Source organism: Arachis hypogaea, chromosome 4, assembly GCF_003086295.3.
Source record: "Arachis hypogaea cultivar Tifrunner chromosome 4, arahy.Tifrunner.gnm2.J5K5, whole genome shotgun sequence".
Classification (NCBI taxonomy): Eukaryota; Viridiplantae; Streptophyta; class Magnoliopsida; order Fabales; family Fabaceae; genus Arachis; species Arachis hypogaea.
In genome coordinates, this window is record NC_092039.1 from 121,531,790 (window position 1) to 121,538,683 (window position 6,894).

Here is a 6,894-nt window from a genome sequence, read left to right on the forward strand (position 1 = left end):
GACATGATGTACACTTCATCAACATATGTTGCCCAATCTAGCCGTGACTGCGCACAACATGCGATGGCATGGCAACACGGGTAGTGCAGTGCCTGGAAGTTACCACAGTCACAAGTACGATCCCTTAGGGAAACCCGGTAGCTACCAAGCGAGAATCTGCCTGTGGGGGTAGTCTCAGCCACGGTATAATCAAGTAGATGCCTATCGAAAACAGTCACAGTGAAGCACCTCACATCCTTCAAGTTACGCTCAATTTCCCTCATAAGTGCCTGCGAATACCTGTGACCGGATCCTAACTGTGCCTCTGCCGTCTGCCCCCGGACAACGAACAACTCAGCAAGGCGAAGATAGGTGGACTTAACCAAGGACGTGACTGGTAGATTTCTTGTGCCCTTCAAAACAGAGTTCACACACTCAGAAATGTTGGTCGTCATGTGACCATATCGTCTGCCCCCATCCTTTTGCTGTGTCCACATCTCATAATCCATCCTGTTTGCCCAATCATACATGGCTGGATTCTCTGACCTTATTATATCAAACCAATAGTCAAATTCTGCTTCTATCTTCGCATAAGCGGCGTTTACCAGCCACCTTCTGACATCCTTCCCCTTGAAGGTAAGGGCAAAATTTGCAGCAACATGCTGAATGCAAAATGCCCTATAAGCATGCGGAGGTCGCCAACCACTATCTGGTGACTCAAGCGCAGCCTTGATGCCGTTGTGTTTGTCGGAGATGACAAGAATACCTTCCTGTGGAGTAACATGTCTTCTAAGATTGGACAGAAAATATGACCAAGACTCAGCATTTTCCCCCTCCACTAGTGCAAACGCAACAGGCAAAATATTCGAATTCCCATCCTGAGCAATCGCGAACAACAAGGTCCCTCCATACTTACCATAGAGGTGTGTCCCATCGATATTGACGAGTGGCTTACAGTGGCAGAATGCCTCAACACATGGAGGGAATGTCCAAAACATGCGATGAAAGTAGACTCCATCTTCATAAACCTGGTCACCCACTATAACCGGGGAGGTCTTCAGCAGGGCAATGGAACCGTCCATGGTGGATGTCACCCCAAAGATCCATTGGGGCAGATCCGCATATGACTCCTCCCAATCGCCGTAGATCTGTGCTACTGCCTTTTGCTTTGCCAACCACACTTTCCGATAACTTGGCTTGAAACCATATGTTGCCTCTATTGCCTCTTGCAACACCTTAATCGATACCGACACATCAGCTCTAACCAATGGAAAGATTCTTGCACAAATCACATGATAATCAAGCTGCCTATGGTCGCTTGATGAGCGGATATTTTATACGCTTTTTGGGGGTAATTTCATGTAGATTTTAGTATGTTTTAATTAGTTTTTAGTAGAATATTATTAGTTTTTAGGAAAAAATCATATTTCTAGACTTTACTATGAGTTTGTGTGTTTTTCTGTGATTTCAGGTATTTTCTGGCTGAAATTGAGGGAGTTGAGCAAAAATCTGAGTTAGGCTGAAAAAGGACTGCTGATGCTGTTGGATCCTGACCTCCCTGCACTCGGAATAGATTTTTTGGAGCTACAGGAGTCCAATTGGCGCGCTCTCAACGGCGTTGGAAAGTAGACATTCAGGGCTTTCCAGCAATATATAATAGTCCATACTTTGCGCGAAGATAGACGATGTAACTTGGCGTTGAACGCCAAGTACATGCTGCTGTCTGGAGTTAAACGCCATAAACACGTCATGATCCGGAGTTGAACGCCCAAAACACGTTATAACTTGGAGTTCAACTCCAAGAAAGGCCTTAACTCGTGGATAGCTTTAGTCTCAGCCCCAGGACACACCAAGTGGGCCCCAGAAGTGGATTTCTGCACAAATTATCTTAGTTTACTCATATTCTGTAAACCTAGGTTACTAGTTTACTATTTAAACAACTTTTAGAGATTTATCTTGTACCTGATGATATTTTCAGATCTGAATTACATACTTTTTGGCAGCATGAGTCTCTAAACTCCATTGTTGGGGGTGAGGAGCTCTGCAGCGTCTCGGTCTAAGATGTTTATTCGTGCTTAATTATGAAAGAGGTGATGATCCGTGACACTCATCACCTCCCTCAAGCCATGAACGTGTGCCTGACAAACACCTCCGTTCTACATCAGACTGAATGAGCTTCTCTTAGATTCCTTAATCAGAATCTCCGTGGTATAAGCTAGAATTGATGGCGGCCACTCTTGAGGATCCGGAAGGTCTAAACCTTGTCTGTGGTATTCCGAGTAGGATTCAAGGATTGAATGGCTGTGACACGCTTCAAACTCGCGATTGCTGGGCGTGATGACAAACGCAAAAGGATCAATGGATCCTATTCCAACATGATCGAGAACCAACAGCTGATTAGTCGTGCTGTGACAGAGCATCTGGAATGTTTTCACTGAGAAGATGGGAAGTAGCCACTGACAATGGTGACACCCTACATACAGCTTGCCGTAGACGTGCTTTACAAACAATTGAGTTGAATATTACATTGCAGAAATTCAGAGGACAAGGCATCTCCAAAACTCCAACATATTTCCCATTACTGCACAACAAGTAACGATTTTATTCTCTTTTATTTTTCCAATCTAATAATTCCAACTGATAATTTTGATTGACATCCTGACTAAGAATAATAAAATAAATATAGCTTGCTTCAAACCAACAATCTCCGTGGGATTCGACCCTTATACACGTAAGGTATTACTTGGACGACCCAGTGCACTTGCTGGTTAGTTGTGCGGATTGCAAAAAGTGTTATTGCAATTTCGTGCACCAAGTTTTTGGCGCCGTTGTCGGGGATTGTTCGAGTTTGAACAAACTAAAGGTTTATTTTATTTCTTAGATTAGGAATAATTTATTTTTGTTGCTACAGAGTCATTAAATCTTTAGTCCTTTATTCCCTTTTCAAAAAGAATTTTTCAAAAATTATTATTTTTATCCATCAATTTTCAATTTTTTTTGTGAGTTCAGTGTCTTGTTCTAAGTTTGGTGTTAATTGCATATTTTATATTTTTCTTTAAATTTTCGAACTTGTGTTCTTTGTTCTTCATTGATCTTCAAGTTGTTCTTGTTTATTTTTCTTGTTTGATCTTGAGTTTTTCTTGTTTTGTGTCTTTTCTTGTCTTTCTTGTGCTTTTTCAAAACATTAAATTTCAAAAAAATTTATACTTTTATCCATAAATATAATACATTCTTAAAATCAACATTGAAGTTACTGCCCAATTGGCTGGAGCATTAGGAGTTGTTCTTCATAATTGGGTATCTTCTTTAAAATCTTTTTCAAAAATAATTTTTCTTGATTGAATCTTGTGCCAAACTCTAAGTTTGGTGTTTTATTGTTAAGTTTTCTTAAATTTTCGAAAATTTGTCTTGGTTTTCTAAAAATTTTAAGTTTGGTGTTCTTTCTTTTGTTCTTGGTGTTCTTGTGAATCTTCAAGGTGTTCTGGAGTTTTTCTTGTGTTTTGATCTTAAAATTTTTAAGTTTGGTGTTCCTTGGTGTTTTTCCTCCAAAATTTTCGAAAATAAGGAGCATTAGATCTAAAAATTTTAAGTCTTGTGTCTTTTGTGTGTTTTTCTCTTTCATCATAAAATTCAAAATTCAAAAAAAAAATCTTTTCTAACTAATTTTGAACTACATTTTCGAAAATTTTTTATAAAAATTCAGATTTCAATTTCAAAATATTTTCAATTTCTTTTATTTATTTCGTTTTTATTTTATTTTATAAAAATTAATTTTTATAAAATAAATAATATCAACATACATATCATCTCCTTTATTCCATCATGGAATTAAGTGGGAATGAACAGTCCAGGAGGACTCTGGGGTCATATGCTAACCCCACTACTGCTTCATATGGGAGTAGTATCTGTATACCCTCCATTGGAGTTAGTAGCTTTGAGTTGAATCCTCAGCTCATTATCATGGTGCAGCAAAACTGCCAGTATTCTGGTCTTCCACATGAAGAACCTACAAAGTTTCTGGCACAATTTTTACAAATTGCTGACACAGTGCATGATAAGGAAGTAGATCAGGATGTCTACAGATTATTACTGTCTCCATTTGCTGTAAAAGATCAAGCTAAGAGGTGGTTAAATAACCAGCCTAAGAATAGCATAAAAACATGGAAATAGCTGTCAGAAAAATTCCTGAATCACTATTTTCCTCCAAAACGGATGACACAACTAAGGCTAAGCATCCAAGGCTTCAAACACGGAGATAATGAATCCCTTTATGATGCCTGGGAGAGATACAGAGAGATGTTAAGAAAATGCCCCTCTGAAATATTTTCAGAGTGGGTGCAATTAGACATCTTCTACTATGGGCTTACAGAAAAAGCTCAGATTTCTCTAGACCACTCAGCTGGTGGATCTATTCATATGAGAAAAACAATTGAAGAAGCTCAAGAGCTTATTGATACAGTTGCCAGAAATCAGCATCTGTACCTAAGCAGTGAATCTTCCATGAAAGAAGAAGCTAAAACAGTAACTGCTGAACTCAGTCCTGTAGATCAGGCTAATGAATTCAATCAGCAATTAGACTTTCTAACTCAGCAGCTAGCCAAATTCAAGGAGATACTACAGGAAACAAGAATGGCTAATAGGAATATGGAAGTACAGTTAAGGCAAACAGAAAAGCAACTGTCAAAACAAATAGCAGAAGAATGCCAAGCAGTTCAATTAAGAAGTGGAAAAACATTAAATACCTCACTTCAAAGCAGTAAGAAGCCAAGAAATAAACAGATGGCTACTCAAAATCCCTCTGAGGATAATCAGAGCCCAGAGAGGAATAATGCGGGCACTGAACGCCCAGACCATGCTCATTCCTGGCGTTCAACGCCAGAAACAAGCATGAATCCGGCGTTGAACGCCCAAAGGGAGCATAGTTCTGGCGTTCAGACGCCAGTAACAAATGAGGAGTTGGCGTTTAACGCCACTCCAGCTTCCCCCCTAGCATTCAAACGCCAGTGGGAAATCAGTCACATACAAGTGCTGATAGCAACCCTTCTAAAAAGGCTTCCCAACCCACTTCTGTAGGTAATAAACCTGCAGCAACTAAGGTTGAGGAATATAAAGCCAAAATGCCTTATCCTCAAAAACTCCGCCAAGCGGAACAGGATAAGCAATTTGCTCGCTTTGCAGACTATCTCAGAACTCTTGAAATAAAGATTCCGTTTGCAGAAGCACTTGAGCAAATACCTTCCTATGCTAAGTTCATGAAAGAGATCTTAAGTCATAAGAAGGATTGAAGGGAGACTGAAAAAGTTTTCCTCACTGAAGAATGCAGTGCAGTCATTCTGAAAAGCTTACCTGAGAAGCTTAAAGATCCCGGGAGCTTTATGATACCATGCACATTAGAGGGTACTTGTACCAAGCAAGCTTTATGTGATCTTGGGGCAAGTATCAACCTAATACCTGCATCTACTATCAGAAAGCTTGGTTTGACTGAAGAAATCAAACCAACCAGGATATGTCTTCAACTTGCTGATGGCTCCATTAAATACCCATCAGGAGTGATTGAAGACATGATTGTCAAGGTTGGGCCATTTGCCTTTCCTACTAACTTTGTGGTGCTGGAAATGGAGGAGCACAAGAGTGCAACTCTCATTCTAGGAAGACCTTTCCTAGCAACTAGCCGAACCCTCATTGATGTCCAAAAAGGGGAAGTAACCTTGAGAGTCAATGAGGAGGAGTTTAAGTTGAATGTTGTCAAAGCCATGCAACATCCAGACACCCCAAATGACTGCAGGAGTGTTGATATTATTGACTCTCTGGTAAGAGAGGTCAATATGGCTGAGAGTCTCGAATCAGAGCTAGAGGACATATTTAAAGATGTTCAGCCTGATTTGGAGGAATTAGAGAAAATAATAGAACCTCTGAAAATTCCTCAAGAAGAGGAGAAACCTCCAAAACCCGAACTCAAACCATTACCACCATCCCTGAAATATGCATTTCTGGGAGAAGGTGATACCTTCCCTGTAATCATAAGCTCTACCTTAGAGCCACAGGAAGAGGAAGCACTAATTCAAGTGCTAAGGACACACAAGACAGCTCTTGGGTGGTCCATCAGTGATCTCAAGGGCATTAGCCCAGCCAGATGCATGCACAAGATCTTACTGGAGGATGACGCCAAGCCAGTGGTTCAACCACAAAGGCGGCTGAATCCAGCCATGAAAGAAGTGGTGCAGAAAGAGGTCACTAAATTACTAGAGGTTGGGATTATTTATCCTATTTCTGACAGCCCCTGGGTGAGCCCTGTCCAAGTTGTCCCTAAGAAAGGTGGCATGACAGTGGTTTATAATGAAAAAAATGAACTGGTTCCTACAAGAACAGTTACAGGGTGGCGTATGTGTATTGATTATAGAAGGCTCAATACAGCCACCAGAAAGGATCATTTCCTTTACCATTCATAGACCAGATGCTAGAAAGACTAGCAGGTCATGAATACTACTGCTTCCTGGATGGATATTCAGGTTATAATCAAATTGCAGTAGATCCAAAAGATCAAGAGAAAACGGCATTCACATGTCCATCTGGAGTATTTGCATACAGAAGGATGCCATTTGGTCTGTGCAATGCATCTGCAACCTTTCAGAGGTGCATGCTCTATATTTTCTCTGATATGGTGGAAAAATTTCTGGAAGTCTTCATGGATGACTTTTCAGTATTTGGAGACTCATTCAGCTCCTGTCTTGACCATCTAGCACTTGTTCTAAAGAGATGCCAAGAGACTAACCTGGTTTTAAATTGGGAAAAATGTCACTTTATGGTGACTGAAGGAATTGTCCTTGGGCACAAAATCCCGAACAAGGGAATAGAGGTGGATCAAGCTAAGGTAGAGGTAATTGAAAAATTACCACCACCTGCCAATGTTAAGGC